Genomic DNA, 23916 nt, shown 5'->3' with positions numbered 1-23916 from the left:
CCCCTACAGATAAATGGTTTAAAACACTCAATTCATTAACGACACAATTTTACTGGAAAAACCAAAAACCCAGAATTTCACTCTCAATAATTAACCTCCAAACTATATATACTGATCTCCAACTCAAATAATATAATAACAATACCAACAACCAAGTGGGAAGATGACCTAGCCCTCTCTCCCAACTCTGATTTCTGGGAACAAATCTGTAAGAATACCTTCTCCATGACCACTAACACAAACCTGCAGCTCATACAATATAAAGTCATTCACAGAACTCGCATCACTCAAAGTAAAAAGTTAAAAATGGGACTAGCCAACACAGATATCTGTTCACAATGCACTTCAGGTAGTACAGACAACTATCTTCACGCCATCTGGCTCTGTCAACCAGTTCAGTCTTTCTGGATCATGGTTACTGAGACACTCTCCATCATCCTGAGCTACAGAATCCCACCATCCTCAACACTCTGTCTTCTTGGTGATATCTCCAAAGTTCCCATCCCATCAAAACTCAGGAATCTGTTGCTCATTTCTCTGTCACTAAGATAGGAGTCCTCCAAAACTGGAAATCAAGGAAATCCTGTCACATCACTCACTGGACTAATCTAATTTCAGAATACATGAATACATTTCAATGGAAAAAAGTAATGCTCACAAAAAGAACCAAATATCAGCCTATGAAGGCATTTGGTACCCATTTCTAACTTTTCTAAATTCAATCCAAACATAACTACAAGCCGTGTATATTACCAGACACATACCCCCCTGCTCCCCTCTTTCTGGCGCCCACCTCCCCCCACCCCACCTCACCCCCTGACCCCTAACATTCCTACTCTCGGTTCACCCCCCCCCCCCTTTTTTTAAATTTATTTACTTATTTTGCCTATCAGTTGCTACAATTACACATACACATAGACACATGTCACTTACACTCTTGCAGAATATATCTGACAACCTCTTTCAGCATCCCTAAACCGTGACCACCCAATGTGAATCATAGCTTACTTTACTCAATCTCTAATAACTTGCCTCTTCATGTTCGTTCATGTCTTGTCTAGTCCTGTGCTATTGTCCTGTCCTACTCGTCCCGTCTTACTCGTCACTTTGTTTTGTCTTGTGTTTTCTTTATTTCACATTCTGTATGTTGTGCTATACACAATCCCCCCCTTTTATGGATATCCATAAGTATATTATTACGAATGTATTACCTTATTAAAAATAAAGTTGTCCTCGGAAGAGGGGGGGTGGTGGTGGGTCTTTAAAAAAAAAAAAGTACCATTTATAAAAAAAAAAAAGAAAATTCTTAGGCCTCATTTGCAAAGCTTGTGCGGGACCACAAACACATCACTGAGCATTTTTTTTCCATTGGAACTACAAACCATGCATTAAAAATATGAAGAATTTGCTACCTTTTGCTTGAGTAAGAAAAATTGTGCGACTTCTGTTCATGCAAATTTATTGTACTGTTGAAAAAATGTGAGGGGATGATGCAACTCAAGAGGTTCATCACAGGGGGAAAATTGCTGCATTTGAGTCATTTTCTTTGCTTTTTAAAACCAGGAATAAACATGTAAGAGGACTATCCTAACACTTTGGTGTTTTTGGTGTTTGCTGTTCACCGGTCCACAAAATGTTGCACTGTGTTGAGGATTTTAAACCTGTAAAATGAGTAGACTGAGTGCTTAAAATGCTGTTTATACTCTGTCTGTGTTTGGTGGAGATGACAGATTCTTGGTTTCTGACTGTGGTCACTGGTCCCAAGGTAATGCTATCCCGACACCCTGGTTGTCAGTGTGTGACACAGCTGTCACAGCTCATCCACCACCATATTCCTGAGCCGATACAATCATGTGGAGTCTGAGTGTGCATGCCACACCTCTGCTCCGCACATGAAGAACAAGCAAGTTCTGTACGCATGCACAAATCTGCAACGTTACCTACTCCCTATTGATGGACAGTTTTGACAATATATTTAATTAACAAATTTAATCTGAATCTAGACATAAATTATAGATATATTGATTCCATAAATTATAGATATATTGATTTCATATTTTCATATCAGATTTGTGTTTTTATTTGTTTTGTTCCTTACTTATGCGGGAAAGTTCAGCAAGGCCCCAGTCCATTTGTTCAGGTTGTCAAACTCCTCGCTAAATCAATTCTGTAGCAAAGCTGTTCATTATTTCCAGATTAGCTACCCTTTCTACAGTGTGCTGCAATGGTAGGTGTTGTCTGTACTGCCTGAAGCAGAAGTGAAGAATTCCACAGAGCAGGGGAATCAGCAAGTATCAGCAAGGTGTTTAGAGGAGACCTCATTATCTTTTGTTTGACAAGACCAATGTGTCCTTCTGAATACATTTAGTGTCAAATGTATTAAATACTGAATGATGCTTACTAAGTAATGTCATTGATTGGTTTTTAGTTCCCTTGCTTCTTCTTGCTAGTAAACATAAATTGGGCTATTAGAAAAGATTTGGCAGTGCTTTTTATGTTCCTATTCCTGACATCCCAGTGGAACTCTCTCAGTGAGTTTAATGCAAAATCAAGCGGCAGGCACAAATTGCTCTATGTCTGAAGGCTTTAACACTGGAAATGAAACAAAACCCAAACACAGAACCCGTCATTTACCTAAACAACCACCAGTGGACATTTATTATATATCTTAATTACAGGAGTCCTGACGTAAACCCCGCATCATGACCTGCTGCCGAGTTTTGTACCTTTTAATGAGGATGCAATGCATCAGTTCCAAAATCCCTTGTTTATTTTTACAAGCTTTTTCTTTGCTTTTCTACCTGCTCCTGAGTGAGGTACACAGTAGAATTCTGAGAGAGGGCAAGTAATTAACTAAAACACATGCTATGTCTATCATACCTTTATACATTTATGCATGAGAATTTTTGTCTGCCTTTTGGTTTAATTAAATGTGATTTGTTGCATGTGAATTTTCCATCATAATGACACTGTAATAAAGACTTTATTAGTGTGATTGTGAAGCAAAGCTTCCGATAGTTTTACTAGTGTGATTGCAAAGCAAACACACTATTGTTAAGCAATAATTTTATTCTTTTTCTTCTTCTTCTTATTCCACCAAATTTGGGACTGCTTCTCCTCCCACAGTTTTTGAGATATCAACCCCAAACCAAATCTAACCTGTCCCGTCTGACCCCGATCACGGTGCTTGTATACAGCTTAGCCGTACTCGCACTTGTTGTCAGGTTTTTGTCATTTTTTTCATCCCTTTTTTTCCCCATAGACTCCCATTCATTTTCAAAATCACCCCCCTCACACTTCATGGCCTTCCCACTCGGTCACTTTTCACCCCATAGCCACCAAACCTCACATGTTGCCCCAGGACAAATCACCCAACACTCATCCAAGACCGTCTTGGCCCACACTCGTCTTTTTGTCATTCACTCATCCCTCCATCCTCCCATTGACTTCAATTCATTTTTCAAAGTCTTACCGTGCAGTCACCTTTTGGCCTACAGTCATAGTACCTCATATGCTGCCTCAGGTCATGCCACCCAACACTCATTGAAAGCCATACTGACCCGCACTCGTCTTTTTGTCATTCACTCATCCCTCCATCCTCCCATTCACCTCAGTTCATTTTTAAGGTCTTACCGCTTGGTCACCTTTGGCCCGACAGCCACCGTACCACATATACTGCCTAAGGTCAAATCACCCAACACTCATTGAAAGCCATACAGATCTGCACTTGTCTTTTTGTCGTTCACTCATCCCTCCATCCTCCCATTGGCTTCAATTCATTTTTCAAAGTCTTACCACGCGGTCACCTTTCAGCCTACGGTGACAGTACTTCATATGCTGCCTCAGGTCATGCCACCCAACACTCATTGAAACCCATATTGACCCGCACTTGTCTTTTACTCGTTTATTCATCCCTCCATCCTCCCATTCACTTCGGTTCATTTTTCAAAGTCTTACCACTCGGTCACCATTTGATCAATAGCCACGGGACCTAATACGCTGCTTTGGGTCATGTGACCCAACACTCACCAAAGGTGGGTGTGTCACTAGCAGCCATGTTGTTTACCCTAGCAACCAGTTAGTAACCACTTAGTAACACCCCAGCAACCACCCAACAAGGCCCTAGCAACCACCTCATATACCTTAATAACCATCTAGCAACGCCCTAGCAACCACTTAGCAACACAGTAGCGACCACCTTATATACCTTAGCAACCACCTAGCAACAGCCTAGCAACCACCTAGTAACGCTCTGGCAACCACTTAGCAACACCCTAGCAACCACTTTTCCGCATCCTAGCGATCGTCTCATATATGTTAGCATGTTTTCACTGGCAGGTCGCAATCACACTCTGCATTTTCTTCAGGAAATGCACTTTTCTAGTTTTTAATACTATTTTATTAAATATTAAACATTACTTTATTTAATATTTTATTATTAATAACATACCAGCTGCTGATGCAATGAGGTATTTTAGTTCACAATTTGTAGCATTTGAGAAAAACACTAAAGACATCTGACAAAAGTAATGTTTTCAATAACAATGAATAACAAATGAAAGCAGTGGTGTCCTGTAAAGATTAACTGTCAGAAATCAAGTTCTAATGTATAGTCTTATTGGCTATATACAGTAATTGAATCCTTATATTCATCAGGGCAGGTGCATCTTACAGATTTAAATCAACTAGTTTTAGTTTGATTAATATGGCATGAAAACAAGGGTTGACCCTTACCCATCAGGAAAAAAAAGTGATGTTCAATGATAAAAATCCAAATCAACAATTTTGAATTGTTGAATCAAATCTCACTCTTGAATCAATTACTGGAGACCTTTAAACTGACTTTTTTCAGAGGGTTTAACCACATAACAGGATAAACACATATGTACATGTATACAAAAAATGAATATAAATGTCTGACATTACCAGTCCAGTAGTATCTGGCTCATGTCATGCAATGTATTTCTGTAGGAGTTGAGCATTTTCTCCCCAAAAAAAATTCAGTGGCTGCTGCTAATAAAGGAGTGCAACAGGTGTGCACGAACAGCCTGAAAAGTGGAAAGCAGGTGCAAGCCAGCATCTCCCATTGTCCAGATGCAGTCACGTCTGCTGCGTGAGGATTGGGCAAAAAGGGAAAAGCAGGGAGGGCCAAAGCAGGAAAGACAGAAGTGAGCTTCAAAAGGCGTGGTGTTAGAAGGAAAGAAAAAAAACACAAAGCAGTCAGCTGCTGCGTCAAACAGCAGCCAGTGCCAAGAACCGCGGCTAAGGACAGAGTGCATTCTGTTGGGACTGGAGTCAGGCCAACCCGGGCCCTCTATGCAGCGAGCCACCTGTGATAGAAGGGGGCCTTCACTGGGATTATATAACTCTTCAGTGGAAAAAAGAAACAGCACAGAACAGAAAGACACCATAGAGCCTGAAGAGTACCTACTACAAATTATACACTGACAGCTTGGTAAGGGAGAGGACCTACGCAATCCAAAGACCTATAAAACAAAGAGAACACAACTCAATATATTCCACTTGAAGTATATTATTGTTGGACTGTAATGTGAACATCATCTGAATAAATAACCCTCTCTACTGAAGATGTGTTCTCTGTTTAAAAGCAAAGGACATCTTTAGCATGGTGACTCTACTGACAAGTACGTCTTTTAAGGGACAAGTTGTGCATCATCTGGCTATTCAGCAAATTCAAAGTGTTAGATGAACTGAAGAGAGATGTTGGTTTGTTAAATGGAGGGCACGTCAATTCTGACTCAAACCTCTCACTGCAGAATCACCACATGCACTGTGCACTTCCTCTGATCAGAAAAGGTGTATATGCATCTATCATTTTCCACTTCAGAGGTAAGGAGATTGAAAAAAAGTATAATGAATAAAAGAAACAATCTTTAGGCAGAAATAATTTCCACCCTTAAAGCATAAGTGTCAGTGGGCCAAACATGGGGTAGACACATCCTAAACAATATAAATAGCTTGCCATATCTTTAACTTAAAATGCCTCCTTTATTTACTTTCCACTGAAATGATCAGTATAAATTCACTCATGGTAACGGCTGTCATTACTGCTCTTACAAAACTGATAAAATAAATAAAGAACACAAGGAAAAGAGTGCAGATTTTTTCCCCTGTCAGATTGCCAGTCTCAGTAAAATTTATTTCTGCCAGGGTTCAAGCAGTGGTTTTGTGGATTGCTAAGGCAACGGTGGTATATAGAACTGCCTGAACTCTCATTGTAGGCTTTCTTAAACAAAGTAGGGGGGCAAGGCCTCCAGTCAACCTTGCAGCCATAGATTACATCTGAGCACTCTGACCACATTCATCCCAGATCACCCCATCCCACATTCATTCCATGTCTCTCAGTGGCTCTGATATCTTTTTCTTCTGCAAAAGTTTTTTTTTTCAATCTGAATTGCAAAGTTTTATGCTCATGTTGCAGGGTTCATGTTGTGTCTTCTGTTATCAAATAAACAAATAACCATAAGCAACCAACATTTTTGCTTGCATCTGTGAACTGACCCTTTGTGACATCTCTGATCTGTGCAAAAACAAATACACCCACTATTTAAACCCAGTGATGCGGACCTGAGACACTGAGAACCTGTTCAAAGTGAAAAAAAGTTTTAATTTGTTGTTGTTGATTGTCTTAATTTTACAGCATGTTTTACTTTCCCTGCTGTATGAAAATAGTCATTTATGAGTTAAAACATATACTTTGTCTATTCATTTTCAGTGCTCTTGCTGAATTATCAATGGCATTAAAATTGTCCATTATGACATGTTCTACTGGTTCCTGGTAAAAGGAAACAACCGTATTTGGAGTGTTAATATCTTCTAAGGTTGTCTGGGCTTACTGATCAGCAATAATTTTGTATTATGGGTTCTCATGTTGGAAAACGTCTGTGTAGTCAGATTCAAGAGGTAACCCCAGGAGTAGTTAACTTGGATTGCACATGCATGTTTGAATGATATAGGGCATCTGCCAAAAAGCCACAACAGTCATGTCTCTGTAATTAAAACACTGAGATCCAATGGTGTCACTGAATATCAGTTCCTGCTTTGGTCTGCAGGATGTGAAGGATTAAGCACGAGTGTTTCCTTTGATCTGCCTCCCCCCTTTTCAGTATTAAAGAACATTTAAGTACTGGAGATTCTTGGCACTAATGATAGGATTTCACAAAGACCTTTAATCATTCTACATGTATATCAGGTGTCAAGATACAGATCGCATGTACAATAATGCATTGACTACACCACTTTTACCTCAGTTATTTTACCCAGACATGCATATGTACAAAGCTGCAGCACACTCTGTATTCTAAATGATGCATCTTTAAAATGCAGCAAAATGAAAGTATTATGTGTCCACCAAAGAACAGATGTAGAAAGACACAGAGAGTGACTTGCTCAAAATGAATTTTTTGAAAAAAATTTTGGACTGCACTTTGACAAATAAAATTAAATTTAACACAAGCTATAACCCAAGCAACAGACAGCTCTCCCTCAAGCTATGGCAATGTGAACCGAAGTACCGGTCTCCTTGCAGATTTCATTTATGTTTGCTAAAACGGGACAACACAGCCCCCTTTAAGTGTGCCGTATTTTACTGTGTCAAAATCAGGACACTTAGTTCACGTCATGTGTTCAGCCTATTTAAAAGATACATCCAATGGCATTGTCAGCTTATATATACAGTAAGTTGAGTTGTCTTTGGTTAGTAGGTGGGTCAGAGATACAATCCAAGTCCATCACAAAATGTGACTGCAAAAAAACTTAAAAACTTAACTGAGCATTAAAAAAGCAATGTTATTAAACATCTGTCTTTGAGAGCAGCCTTGAAGAGCTCTCCACCAAAAATGTCTTTGTTTAGTTTTGCCTTGAAGTTCTTCTTATCCTTTTCCTCGTGCTTTGAATGTATCTTCGAGCTGTGTCTCTCCAAACCAAAGTCCTGCAAGGTCACACAGGCATAAAGCTTTTCACACTGTGTCTGCCAATGGAGGATGCACACTTCTTAATTGGCACTGGTATATTCATTTTTTGTTTGTTTTTATAAAATCTATCTTTCACATAAAAGCACAGTATCACACGTCCAGATCCATTCCATCCACAATTGAGACTATAATTATATATACTTTAGATTTTGTTGACAACTGTATCTTTATTGACCATAATACAAACTGCAGTCATCTGAGACCTCAACACCTGAAACACAAACATGTTAGTTCACAGCTTCTGCTGGTCACTGTGACAAATGGCAGAGAACATTAGAATGAGAAGAGTAATCATGAATGACCAGCCATGGGCTATCCTTGGTGTTGTGTTACCCCCTAATTATATGCCAGTCAGAAGATGGAAATTGGGTTTGCTGGTGGGTGAAATACTGTATTTGGCTGGGAGATGGACCTCCGAATGCCATAAAGCACAGAGAAGATGACAATTTAACAGTCATTTCCCACATCCCTTGTTTCCACCTGAGTTGAAGTCTTTAATTTAGACAAATGAATCATGCTGCTGTTGGGAAGCTGTCCATTGGGAGGATGAGAGCAGTAAATCTAGTTTGCGCACTTGAAGTGCCAGATTCCTTCTGCTGCACAAACCCATGGGAGAGGAAGTGACCCTCCTTTCCTCTTACCCCTACTGTAAGGAGGACACAAAAGAAAGGACAGTTTGTTACAGGTGAGCTACATTTTAAAAGTATATTAGTCAGCCTCTGTGATTATTAAGATTATTTGTCATTATTTGTGATATTTAAATTTACTGTAAATAAGTAAGTAAAAATAAAAGTAAAAATAGGTCAATTTAAGGCATTGTATTTACATTTACATTACATTTTTTCATTTGGCAGACACTTTAATCCAAAGCGACTTACAAGTGAGGTACAATACAACACAAGCAAAAAACCATATGGAGTCAACAATATTAGAAGCACTGCCTGACCAGGTTTCAATGGTTGGCCAGGCAAGGTACAAGTAGCAGCTAACGATTTGATGGTCATTCTTGTTGAAATGTTGCCCCTGCATATGTAAATCATGTGTTGCTACTGTTATCTAGCTAGCTAACGTTACCTCGCATCTCACAGTCATCTGGGTAATGTTGTCTAGCTAGCTCTCTCTTAGCTCGCTAAACACGGATTAAATATTAGCTAATTAAGTGTCCACCAGCTGGCTAATAGTTTGTGTAGCCTGTATGTGTTAGTGAGATGTTAATCAGTATTGAAATGTCCATTCATAGATTAATCGTGTTTCGATACTGTTATCTACCTAGCTGCTAGCTACCTCGTTCTCGCATCTGACAGTCATCTCACATGACAGTCATCAGCTGGGTAGCTAGGAGGGCTGAGTATTGGCACAGATACCCCGATTCGATTCGATTCCGACTCACAAGCTAACGATTCAATTCAATCCGATTCGACATCGATTTGATAAGAATGAGATATGAAATACTATATAGCAGCTTTCCATATTTGGAGAGATGTTTAAAAAGCTCTAAAGGGAACACAAATTTACAAATGCAGAATCACTGGAAATTGTGAATTGTGAATCACTAAAGACAAGGCCAAAGGCTTGTACAGTCATGCGCCACTTAATGTCCATTCGGACAACTGTTCACATATACGTCCGTAGTCCCATAAGGTTATAATAAAGTTTAAAAATCCCGATTGCAGAACGGGACGTAGCGGACATAGTGAAGGCAACGCTTCCCGCACGCAACACGTCTATCTCATGTCTCTTGGAAATAAAGTGATTGTGCTGCCAGGCGTATGGTCCAGTACATAGTATACAATATAATACATATGTTTTGATAGTCATAATAAATGCCTATGCTAATGTCTTGTGTAGCCTATGTACTGTACTGTTCTTTCTATTGTGGTTTTAATGTTAACTTTGCATACTTACAATAAAAAAGTTTGCCGTATAACAGTGTATGCTTCGACTTGTAAGCAGCAGCATCCAATCTCGTGCCTATTCCATATAGGTTTGCTAAGTATATAGTATGGTATTTGCACAACGTCCAAATCACGTAACGTCCTATTTCACAGAACGTATCGTGGACGTTAAGCAACGCATGGCTGTATACCAAAATCTTTTTATTTGAGGAACACATGGGTATAGTTCCTTAAAAACAAAACCAACCTGCATCATTACCTACCTATTAATGACACGAATGTGTTTGCATTAGTTAGCTCAGGGAAAGCTGGTTTGTAAGGTAGCTACAATAACTGAAAAACGTAGCTGACTGCCAGTAGCAATTTTGCAATTGTGAAAGTTTTCTTACTCGCCTAATATGAACAGCTAGTTACCTAGCAAACGAACATGAACAATGCGTTTCTCTTGAATTGCGCTAAATTACATTGCATTCGTGAGCAAGTGTTGCTGTTCAGTTTAGCTAGCTAGCTAGTTAGGTAGCTGGGTAGTCGTTGGGCACTGTATTAAAGTTAAAGCTAAAAAGCTGTGATTGCACTGCACATATATATGAATATGTATCACAGGGATCTCCGTGATTTCGGAGACCCTTCTCCATGCATCTTTTTATTCATATCTCTGTACGTATCAAGAGAAAAATTGTAGATTATGGGGAAACCCGACACTGCCACGATAAGCTTCTCCTCCATGTTTGACTGGAACCAAAATGTTGGATTGTTGAACATTAAAAGTTAAACGAGAGAGCGACATCTAATTGGGGGGGGACTAGTAATTGCCTTTAATCTGACAGTTAGGCTATGTCAGAGCCCGTCTGTTTAATTCTTTGGGTATGTTTAACCATTTCGGAAATGAACCTAGAAAACTGGGAAAAAATAGCATATTAGACTAAAAGATCGATCCATAAATTTTACAAATCGATATCGCATCGGACGAATTTCAAAAAAAAAAAAAAAAAGATCAATCGGGGGGAAAAAACGATGTTTTTGCACACCCCTAGTAGCTAGCTACCTAGCTTTTTTTAAATCGCTAAACATGGTTGAAATATGTATGAAGCTAAGTAGGTGGCTAAGCCCAACCTTAAACGCTCTGGTTATTATAAATAACTGAGTAGAAAGTAGATTTGTAGTGTCTACTGTCCACTAACTGGCTTAACTAGATTCATTTACCCACCCAAGCCTCGTTTTGAAATCAATATGGCAACGCAGGTGAAAAAGGCAAATCGGCCCATTCTCACTACCTGAGATCTGCCTCAACAAGAACACTGAAACATTAGACAAATGCATTTATGAGAGATCGCATGAAGTTTGCATGGATGCACTCTTGCCTGAAAGCGACAGTGCAGAAGAGAATTTTCTTTATTCTGGATTCTGAACTCCTAAAAAAGGGTAACAGCAATATCCAGTGCCATTTTAAGGGAAGTACTGAGTGAGCAAAAATGCCATTTGAGACAGGGTCTATGACCTTTCACTGTTAGTCTAAGCCCCTCAGCTGATAGTTCATACTTGCTAGCACTGACATATAAATAGTGTGCTTGTCTTAATGCTGCTTACATGTCGGGTTTCCTGTAGATGTTGCTGACTTACCATCAGAGGTGGAAAATCCAGGTGTAGAAAGTCCAATCACTTGGATTTTCTAACTCTTCCTCAAGAGGTGTAACTAATTAATAAAATCATCTGGTACAATGCATGGGTGGAATAAATTTCAGTTGAGCGCTGTGTGAGCAGGAGAATAGTATTCATTTATTTGTTTCAGATAGAAAGAAATGCACAGAACTTATAAAATAAGCAAATTTAGGAGCAGTGTCATGTATGTTTTCCACTTCAAAATCAGAAAGGGAACAATAATTATTTATTGTTGAATAAGTAATTCTATTTATATTTTCAAGTAATTTCAATTATTTCAATTTTGAATTTTATATCAATTTCAAAATAAAGAGTAAATATAAATAAGCCATATACACTGATGAGCCAAAACATTATGACCACCTGCCTAATATGCTGTGGGTCCTCCGTGTGCCGCCAAAACAGCGCCAACCCACCAAGGCACCAAAACATTAGCAGCAGATCCTTCAAGTGTCAGGGCTCAGGCACGGACTCAGACACGGACCACGAGTGCTCAGATTCCAGGCGTTTAACAGAATCGGCAGTCCAAGGGCAAAACAAGGATCAAAACAGGAACAGGCAGGGTCAAACCGTGAAGCCAGGCAGATCGGGCAATCAGGGCAGGACGGCAGGCAGAGACGAAGTCCAAGACAGGCAAAACACTGTAACGATCTGGCAAACAAGACAGAGGCAAGTAGGGTATATATAGGGCTGGGCTGATGAAGTGATGGGAAGTAGATCGCAGGCAGGCAGGTGGTGATGATCACGGTAATCAGGTGGGCGGAGACAGGGCGGAGAGCGGGGCAGGGCTGGAACACAAGGAAAAACAATGCAAACAAAAGCACATGGACCACAATGACAGATGGGGAGAACATAAACACAACAGCTAGGGGGCCGGACTACTGACATCAAGTCCTGTAAGTTGCGAGGTGGACCCGCCGTGGATCGGATTTGTCGGTCCAGCACATCCCACAGATGCTCAATCGGATTGAGATCTGGAGAATTTGGAGGCCAGGGCAACACCTTGAACACTTCATCATGTTCCTCAAACCATTCCCAAACAATGTGTGCAGTGAGGCAGAGCGCATTATCCTGCTGAAAGAGGCCACTGCCATCAGGGAATACTATTGCCATGAAGGGGTGTACCTGGTCTGCAACATAGTTTAGGTAGGTGGCACGTGTCAAATTGACGTCCACATGAATGCCCAGAGCATCACACTCCCTCCACCAGCTTGTCGTCTTCCCACAGTGCATCCTGGTGCCATCAGTTCCCCAGGTAAACGGCACACACATACACGGCCATGGACGTGATCTAAACGAAAGCAGGACAGATCAGACCAGGCAACCTTCTTCCACTGCTCCAAGGTCCAGTTCCGACACTTGCGTGCCCATTGTAGGCTCTTTCGACAGTGGACAGGGGTCATCATGGGCACTCTGACCGGTCTGCAGCTACGCAGCCCCATACGCAGCAGAGTGCGATGCAATGTGTGTTGTGACACATTCCTCCCGTAACCATCACTAAAATTTTCTGTAACTTGTGCCACAGTAGACCTTCTGTCGGTTCGGACCAGATGGGATAGCCTTCGTTGCCCTCGCGCATCGATGAGCCTTGGGCGCCCAACACCCTGTCACCAGTTTGTGGTTTGTCTCTCCTCGGACCACTGTTGGTAGGTACTCATAACTGCTGACCAGGAGCATCCCACAAGCCTTGCCATTTCAGAGATGCTCTGACCCAGTTGTCTGGCCATAACAATTTGGCCCTTGTCAAAATTGCTCAGGTCTTTACTCCTGCCCATTTCTCCTGCATCCAACATGTTGACTACGAGAACTGATTGTTCGCTTACCATGTGCCCTTGTTTGGAGATGATCAACGTTATTCAGTTCACCTGTGAGTGGTCACAATGTTTTGGCTCATCAGTGTTTATTTGACCAAAACATGATAATGGTTTCATCAGGGAGTCGAATTTCCTCCCTCTCCCATCCATATGTGATAATGCTCCCTTTGTTGAACGGATTTGTTCCTTCATTGGAGCAGTCAACTATACAGGCATGTCCCAGCTTGTTCTCCTACAGTCCCTAGTGAATGGAAATCCCTCTAAATGTGATTTGAAGAGGCGTTAACTCTGGTGAGATTAGAATCCAAATTGAACAGAGTACACTCAGGGCATTCAAATCCTGAACAATTATTTGCCTTTGTTTGCAAAACCATTTACAGGTTTGATTGAATTAATCAATACACTCTTGGGTTAATGCTGATCAACGGATATTTACCTCTGATTAAAGCTAACTGGCTGTTCACAGATATGGAATTTAAAGGTTACATTGTAGTGAAGCTTTAGTGCACTGCAGTCGCCAGGGTGAGGACATAAGAATCCAGCTCAGGTTCTTAGCACACAGTACAGCCTTTGCAGACCTTAATATTCATAACACACAGCACTAGGCTCAATTCTCTTCTATAATAGATGACTATCACGCTATCAATGTGAGGGGAAACAATGGTTTTCAGACATACCAAAATCACATTTTCTGTTCTCACATTCACTGTGATGTGTTATACATCAGCAAATTTGTCATGTTGAGATCCACTATTATCACTGAACTGTAATTGGGCAGGATTTCCATCCGTTCTTACTCTGCACTATGCAGTGAGGTATTGGAGCTATATTCGTTAAAAATGTGTATTTTCAAACTGGATGGCAAATCCCACTGGAACTGTAAATTCAGTCAAACTCATTCTCACATGTTACCCTTTTACAAATACATAAAAGCTATTCCGTGCACCTATATATACAAAAATATGATGGAATAGACGGCAAAAAAAAATGAATTGTGTATGTTCACATAAAGTTCCCTGTCATTGTTCGCAGCTCTTATTTAATCAAGGTGTGGAGTTGGTGTTTTCTTTGCAGAGTAGTATCTAATCAAACCCTGTTCACTTCCAGCCCTGTAGTGGTTCCTAAACATTTATAGCCCTGCAGTAAATTAAACCAGTGTTTCTCAAGCCTCTCCTGGAGGACCCCCTGCCCTGCATGTTTTAGATCTCTCCCTGCTCCAACACAGCTGATTCAAATGATCAACTCGTTATGAACTCCTGAAGCTGCTTAATAACAAACTGATCATTTAAATCAGCTGTGTTGGAGCAGGGAGAGATCTAAAACATGCAGGACAAGTGGCCCTCCAGGAGAGATTTGAGAAACACTGAATTAAACTATCACAAATAATTCACTTGGGAGCCACCTGTGTGGTTTCACAGGAGAAACCCGTGACTGAAAGCTGTTTATCAGCATCTGTGTGTAAATCTCTTGATGCTGAGATGAAGATACACTCCAGTAAACATGTCACTTTTCAGATGACAATGAGACATTTCACTAATTGAAAATAACATGAACCTTGGTTGGGGTTTTCTTCCGCCTTCTTTCTTTTGCCATTCCCTCTGGATGAGCAGTCTGTTTTCTGGTTTGTTTTCTCTGACAGCTGTAGGAATTCATTTTTACCTGCAAAGCAAAAAAAAAAAAAGTAAGATAAGCACATGGAGAAATGGTGCTTAGTCAAGCTAATTCTGTCTCTCAAATCCAAAAATCCCAGCTGGGGGCCTGTAAAGGACTTGACAATGTCATAAAGAGGAGCAGGCAAAGAGAATAAAGACCTATTTTCAGGCCAATAGGACTTCTGACAATGGTACAATAAATTGGTCTCAATATTTTTTAAACTTGCAGATGTAATGAATTACCTTTTTAGAGATTTATAAACAGATACTGTGTGTTCACAATAGATAGTAAAGTCACATGTCAGTTATTCAGTTTACTACCTTAGCTCTGTATTTCCCATGACTGGTTGCAAAATTTGCATATTTAATTAATAGTTCTGATTTGTCCTGGCTTCTGTGATGTTGTGGAAAAGCTACACACTCTTACAAAAGCCTTGATCATCTCACCTTAATTGTGTTGTCAGACTTGTTGCTCAGGGCAGGAACGGCTGATGGTATCTGACTCCTCTAGACTAGAGGTATATAGTGTCAGCTGAGGAAGCATCGTCTTCCAACTCAGCAATGGAGCAAACAGCCCTAGAGGATGTTTAGCATGTTTAGGAGACATGCTTGAAGCTCTCTCTTCTGGTACTGAGGAATGCATTGAGTTGGCAGTAAAAGTGACAGATGAACACCAATCTTTCAGAGACTGATTTATATTAACGGGTGATCTACGACTGCAGCATTGCAATAGATTACCCAACATTTACCCTGAGGAACACGACTCCATAAACTCTGAGCTCATTGCAATAAAGAGCTACTAAGCGTAAGGCAAAGAGAGACTCCTTTAGACATTGCAGAGGATTCTAAACAGATAGGTTTGAATTTCCAGCACATTGTCTCAAATATGAATGTGAATGATAATTTTGTACCCTGTATATTTTGATCAATTTCATGTCATTTTTGTCCCATAGCCTTATAATGGAAACTGAATGAAAAGAAAAACTTGACTCTTTATGTTCTTTGTATATGCTGCAACTTTTAAATGGAGATTACACACTGGTTGACAATTTTGCAATGGGGAGAACTTTTAATTTGTTAATTTCCTTTTGTCCATTCAGAGTAAGATTGACTATCTATGTGACATTTTCCAGACAAAAAGTCAAAAGTGGTAGTTGTTCTTATTTAAATATTAGTCATTATCTTGCTTAACACATAGAACTTAAGACATTAGATTTCCAAAAAAAGACTTAGCAGTGCAGATGCCACCTGCATGCACCACTGGCGTCAAAATGTCACCCATTTTTTTTGCCTGTGGTGATGGGACTTGCTAGACCCTCAGCACACAGGGCAAGAAAGAATAATAGAACCAACTGCTCCTTCTTCTCCCCCTGGCATGGTCCTCATTACCAATTAACTCCCTGCCAGGTGCAGATTCCTCTTTGCTCCACACACACTCTGAGTGTGGCCTGGACCAGCAACAGTGGGTTAGACTGGTCTTCTGGAATACTGCCCAGGAAGGGTGACAGTGCCATGTGGCAGAGGGTGACAGAGTGGGCACTCACCAACCCCCCCATGGGGGTGTAGTTATTTTGTTGCTGTGGGAGTATAGTTGTTTCGACCACTGTGTGTACCACTGTGTATGTACCACTGACAATGAGAATGCACTGGGGTGAATCTTGAAATCTCCTGATTCCAGGAGTCTGTTGTGTGTCCATTGCTCTGTTCTAGAAACCCATAAGGTTTCCCTGTCCCTGTTTCCTCTTACTTCTACTGTCATGCTCATATTGAAAATGTGACATCCCAGCACAGGCCAGAAACTACATTGCCAGTGACTAAATGCAGGTACATGGACTGCATTGACTGAAAGTGGATTTTTATGGTCTGTAGTAAATGCAATTAAATAAGAACAAGAGAGGAAATGCTGAATGACAAGAGAAGTGCTGAATGTGGCATATCTTATAACAATTACTTAAGCAATTCCATTCAAGTACAGGAATTGGCTTACCTGATCAATTAGATACTGTACATACAGTGTAAACATTTACAGCTGGTTTGAGCCTGTTTTTGATTAGCAGTATATATAGGAAACACGCTCTTGTTGGCCACTGTACCTTCAGAGGCAAACATACCCTCAACAGGGTAGACCCCTCCTTTGAGAGGATCATAAAAGAGTCATCACATTATCACATTTCATCTCCCCCACCCCCTCAAAACACATCAATACATGCGCACACACACACACACACACACACACACACACGTCCTAACTCCCCTGGTAAACCCCTCCCTTTTCTCACTAACACTTATTTCGTCGATCTGCAATTTAGATATTTCATTAAAAGTGGTAACAACCAGGCATGCACATTAGAGAGCCATGTGGTGCACTTCTCTAATGCTTTTTGCAAAGATGCAATAAAGCTCAGCAAGATGGTGCACATAAAATGCACCAATGGAAAATAAGTGTTCTGAGACAATTTCACTATGTTTTAATTTGAATTGACCAAGATGTTTCATTTGAGACAATCACTCAGTGCGGTGGAGCATCTTTATTTCATTTAGACATGAACACTTTTGCACTCTTGTCTTTGCAAACTGGAAGATGCTCTCTCATAAAGTTTTATTTTAGAATGAAGACAGAGGCAATGTTTTCTTGTAATCCTTCATAAAATTCCCTCACAATGTGCTAGGTGCATTCAGTGATACGTACTACATATGTCTCCAGCTCCCAACATGCAGCATATTCCATCCTTTATTCTGTTCCTAGAGGGAACTCATGGTATGCCTACTGTTTCCTCTATTTAGGTTGCCTAGAGCTCTTAGCAGTACATGTGAAAGGGCAAGTTGTTGCCAATTTTGTTAGGGCACTGGGTGGAAATATTCCAGCCCTTCCAGTCCAACTAAGTGCTGAGGTGTGACTCTTTAATTACCTTTTATCTCAGTACGATTTGCTAACATCATGCACCAAGTTGCAGTCTGGACATGACGACAACCCAAGTGTAAATCCAGAGAGTGGGACACAAATGTCAGCCATTTGATATGGCTGGTTTGCCTACAATTAACAGAAGAGTGAGCAAGGATAAATCATGATGACACTGTGCGTAAAATACTGAGGCCTATCAAATTTAATTGAAGGATCAATTAGTTTCATAAATCATGTCCAGGAAACCATCCTTCCACATCAGAAAGCATAAAGAACACAAGTGAGAGCTGCTGTCATATTTTTACAGACACCATAGCATTCTGAATCCCAATTTTACCTTACTTTTGACAACACTGATAGGTGAGTAAATTATTGCTTCCATCTTGCTGTTGTTGTGTGAGGATGACAGACATAAAGATATTCTATATCCAACACAATCACATGAATATTTCAGTGTACGTTTCTATCAGGGGTTGTATTCACTCTGGGACCTCAGTTGTACCATAATGTTGATCTTATGGACCACATAATGTAGAGTGCATGCTTTAGCGGTTGAAGAGCAGATGAGGAAAAACATCATCAAAGGGCACCACTTGGACGTCAGGTTGTTTCTTGTATATAGATTAATATGAGCTGTCAAAGCAGAAGGGGTTGTAGCATCAGGAACAATTTTTATGGAGTTTCTCTAATGTGAACAAGCAATCTATTATTGCTCACTCTCAGTGTTACTCCCATTAATATATTCCTCCAGTCAGAAACATGCTCATGGAGGAGAAATTAAAAAGTATTTGTGTTATTGTTGCTTTGCTTTCTTCAAGTAGTTAGCATGTTCATATACAGTATTTTTCTGATGTACTTACTATTATATAAATAACACAACTGAAGATGAAAAAACAAGCATTTTATATTAACAGGACAGTAGATGTTATTATTTATAAAATGCCTTGGGACTGTGTTTCAATTACCATTTAGGATATATAAATCCACAAACTTTCAAAAGAGACAAAACATGCCACAGCTGCATGCCATAAGTGGTGAATTAAAACATTCAAATAATAAAAAATATAAAAAACCATGAAACAAAAATATAAGAATATCTACTTTGTTTCAGGAAAAACTAATTGTAATCTTATCAAACTCTAACCTCCTCCTCCCATTCCCTATCCCTCTTTAGGCTGACAGATGGGCTAGTAGGAGTCCTTGTTGGTGAATACACATCTTTTTCTGCCTTTTAACTTTAAATAGGTCCCTTTTTTCTAAACTCATCAGAGCAGTATGCAGTACTTGACTGCTAGTAAATCTGTTTGGTGGGTAATCTGCCACCCATCCAGCAGCTGCTCTTTTGGCACTGACTGCAATCCTTTTGCCATGGAGACACTCAGGCGGCCTAGTGATACACAGGGCTTGGCCTAATGCCAAGGCCAGAGGCACCGGGACAGGCTCTCTCTCTCTCTCTCTCTCTCTCTTTCTCTGCACGTGTGTATGTGTGTGTTATAATAGAAAGAGGAAAGTGGGGTCTTGCAGCTTACCCTTGCTCACTGGTTAAGGAAACCTTTGAGCTTCAAGCCAAGTTGAGCCCCAATTAACAGCCTTTACCAGCTGTTAGTGAGTCAGTGCCAGAACATTCAAGTGGCCAAGCAGCGTTTGCACAAACTGAGGAATCATGTAGTTCCACAGCGCTGCCTAGTACATGATGTACTCTGTTTATGCGTGCATCTTCAACTAACGCTCCCCTGCCCCCATTTCTTTACAAACATTAATACAGCTGTCCCTTTTCATGAAAGCTTACAGGGACACACAGATGGGTCTTCTCCACCCACCTGGGATAAATACATTCTCAGCTTTTGTTTAAATTTATTTATATGCTTTTAAAATGCTTTGTTATGAATTATGTTTTGCACAATTTGTCAAGCAGTCTGACAAGCAGTCTGAGCTGCTTGTTTCTCCCTGTCTGTCAGTGTGGGTGTGTCTTTTGTTTGTTTTTTCCGTGCATGTGCTTTTGTTTTTGTTTTCAGCCATCGCCCCACCTCCTGTCCCGCCTATCTGCCCTGCTGCCACGCCCACCACCTGAAGCCCATCCTGCACACCTGTTCCCTGTTCTCTCATCACCAGCCCATGTATATACACCCTGCTGTTTCCTTTGTTTTTTGCCTGATCGTCTCAGCTTTCTTCCTGTGTCGTTCTTGCCGTGTGATAAATTCTGATCTGTTTGGTTTTTGACTGCCTGACTTTTCACTACGACTTTTGCCTGTGCGTTTGGACCTATAATTAAAGGATCTCCTTTTACTGCCTGTTTTGCCTGTGCCTGGGTCCTTTCCCTGCCAACCCTTATCTGTTCCTTTGTCTGCAAGTGGGACAAATACCATTGACTCAGGAGACATTTCAGGCACTATATCCTCAGGTGACTCAGGAGACCATCGCACAAAACATATCTGTGGCCAGGTATTTTAATAATCAAGTGGGTGACAAACAAGTGTCCACAATCCTCATTAAAGACAAAAGCAGATGAAATTGCTATCACAGAGAAATGTTTAAAAAAAACCTTTACAAGAAAGTAAAATTTCCAAAAAAAAATATATATAGTGGCAATTCTTTCCATTTTGATAGCTTTATACAATCTGCTCAATTTTGTCTTGGTACTCTTGGATGTGACAAATTCTTGGTAAAAAAACAAACAAAAACAAATATAAGTATGATGGCACTCTTAACCTGGAGTGGTGAAATCTTGTCTAAAATAAAGGCATGTACAGTACAGAAAAGTTTCAAAAAGCAGCATGTGTCACCAACTAATGTAATGACACAAGTGAAATAAGACTGCCATGATGTGCATCTGACAATAATTCAACTCCAGTCATGGTTTCACAAAAAAGGAAGGTTTGAGTTTGAACACACAAAAGTATATGAATTGTTTGACATTGATTTTAACATTTTAAACAAACCTGATGGGAAAAAGTTGGATACCCACAGAAAACTACAAACAAAATTCCAACCATGTTGATCCAAAGACAGAAGAAAAGTCATACATCTTATAGTGGCAAATAACACAGAAACATAGAAATAGAGTTAACATAAAATAATTTGCTGACTCCATGAAAGGTTTTTTCTTACTGAACATAGATATGCTGTTTGAATCTCTAATGCTGAGGCAGCAGTCTGTTGGTGCAGCCTTCAGTATGCTGTCTGTGTTGAGTGAATCTACTTCAGGACCCTTCCCTGAGCTATGTGATTTTGTTGTTCTTACATATCTCCATGTGTTTAGTACATTTACCATGGCATATGTCCCACTTCCTTACAAACCTCACCACTCTGTGAGAATGACAGATTAATTAACAATGCTTTTACAAGCTGCGCTTTGTCAGCTCAGTTTCTCCAGATACACCATATACATATACTCCATATACAGTAAGTGGAGTGTAACTACAATTTAGTGTAGAGCAGCAAGAGCAGCAGCAGGCCTGGCACATAGCAATTATAATGATCATTGCAAATCAATAGCATTGAAGTTGATCATCGCTTAATGAGTACTTGCCTTTCCTCTGCCTTCTGCCTTCTCCAGTTCTATCTTGTGCATTTTCTTTTTTTCCCTTTTTGTGTGCACCTACCCATTCACCAGTCACCCATTCACCATTCACACACACACACACACACGTCTTTTTATTAAACAAATAACATTGTCACAAACCAGTATTTTTATCTTTCTTTGTTTAATCTACCTACTTTAAATCTGCATTTGACCTAATTCTTCTTCTTCTTCTTCTCAATAACAATAACAATAATAATTCCATATAAAATATTTTTCTAAAATAAATTAATTTATGTAAAACAATTTATAGTTACTCTTACCCAGTCATAGCAAGATATATCATACAACTAAGGGCCTAAATACAGGACAACAAGTAAAACACATGGCAGGCAATAAAAGACAGGAAATTTTAGCATGCATCCAGCCAGATACAAGTGTATACACAGTTCTTAAATTGCTGCATTTAAATGATTATGACACTACAAACTCAAACAAATTTTACCAACATGTGACACACCATGTTAAACATCATGTTAAACATGGGAAAATACTGCTTACTCTTTTTAATAATTAAATAAATATGTGCTCATCGGAACACAGCCATGAATTTGTTTATTCTTTATTTGGTACGATGAACATTTTGAACCACGACCAATGTTCCGGATGTAACAGGTGATTTGAGGGTCAGTAATTGCACAGCTGCTTTTACCATGGCTATTTGAATAGTTCTGTCACACATTACTATGAGATGGCTGAACTGGTATGAATTTCGGAGTTAGTTCAAGCTGAATTAAAATTAATTCATGAGGTAGACTGTACAGTACTAAAATCTGTCAAGTTATCAGCCCACCAACTAAAAGTCATGCTTTGATGGATGCAAGTACAACATATTGTGCACAAAGCACAGCTGACTGAAATGATCAAAAAAGATGTAATGTAATAAAATGTAAAACAATGTAACATTGCTTTGGTGTGCAAGCGTACCATGCCTGTTAGATTCAATGTAAGTGACACAAAGCTACAAAAGGAAAAAGGGAAAAAAAAGTTAAAAAAAAAATCTTAAATTTCATTCTTTTCGAAAAGTCAACTGTTTCCTTATTCTCACCCTTTCTTGCTTGCACACTTTTAAGAGTGGTGAGAAGCTATTGTCATTCAGGACATCTCAGGGAACTCATGAACTACAGTGACAGGACTTTAGAGAATGAAAGACTCTTCACAGGAAAACGTTACGACTTGAGGACATTTTGACCTCAAAGACCTTTTGAAGAATCTTGTCTTATGTGTTGATGAGCTGTACAGGACATGTTAGAAGCTTTATCATGAAAGCTAGAGAGGGAGTAATAAAAAAGAGACACTTGCCAAGAATATGATAATTTATTAACTACTTGTAGCCTAGTAATAGCCTGATGCTACTTCATCTTCCTCTGGTCACATTATTATAGAGGGGTTTCTTGTTAAATGTTAGTTTTTAATGTGATTTCATTGTCACTACAAATGTGTAAAAAAAAATGTAATAAAAACAAGTATATAAATATTGATTTATATAAACATATAACTGTGATGTTAACTATGCACAAAATAAGACTATTCCGTATCATTTACCATTGTAAAATTTCTATTACATTAAAATTTTACTGTGTGAGAGAAATTCTGTATATGTAATCCACAAGGAACTTAACATATCCCAAAACAAGTGCATTCCTAAGCCTTTTTTTTTGCTGTTCTATCTATTGGTGGAGACTCACTGCCATGTGTTGGTGAAATTTCCTGCATTCATCTCCTAACCTTTGGGGATAGATTGACTAACTAGTGCGCACATGCTGGTTGGGTGCTTTGCCTGCAAATAGGCAATGAGCTTTTGAGTGATGGTGGAACCCTGATCAGTGCACATCTTCTGGAAGGCGTTCATGCTGATAGGGGGAGAGGCCTAAGCAGTATGTGGTTGCTTATCCATGCCGTGCTGTGAAGGGGGACCGCTGTATGCCAAGTGGCACATGCAAATTCCATTCGCTAGTTGCTAAGGGCACCGTGTGGCAAAGATGGGTTTGTGGAGAGGGGGGTTAGGGAGAGGCAGAGTGTATTTTCTTCATTTATATAAAATTGTACCCTGGCAGGGGTACATGGCAGGGTATACACTCTGCCTCTGACCCCAGCATGGGGCCTGACATTTCATGCCATTCAGCTGAGTGGTTTCAAACTGAATTGTGCAATTTCACATATTGCCAAGCATCCCTCCACATGAGCTGGCCTCTGCAGATATTACACAATGACTGCTTTAATTAGGCAGCTCTCTAAGAGGTGAACATCACACAATTTCCCTGTGATTTTTTTTGTATCATACATCAGCTTTGGTTCTGATGTCTTGAGGGTACTACTGTACTTGACTTTCCGGATAACACTTTTGTACGTCCTCAGCAAGCTTATTTCTGTCCTGCCCCACAATATAAATCTAATTAGCTTGTTTTCTCAGTGTATAA

Source organism: Megalops cyprinoides, chromosome 2 (assembly GCF_013368585.1).
Source record: "Megalops cyprinoides isolate fMegCyp1 chromosome 2, fMegCyp1.pri, whole genome shotgun sequence".
In the NCBI taxonomy this organism is placed as follows: Eukaryota; Metazoa; Chordata; class Actinopteri; order Elopiformes; family Megalopidae; genus Megalops; species Megalops cyprinoides.
This window is presented reverse-complemented; position numbering follows the sequence as displayed.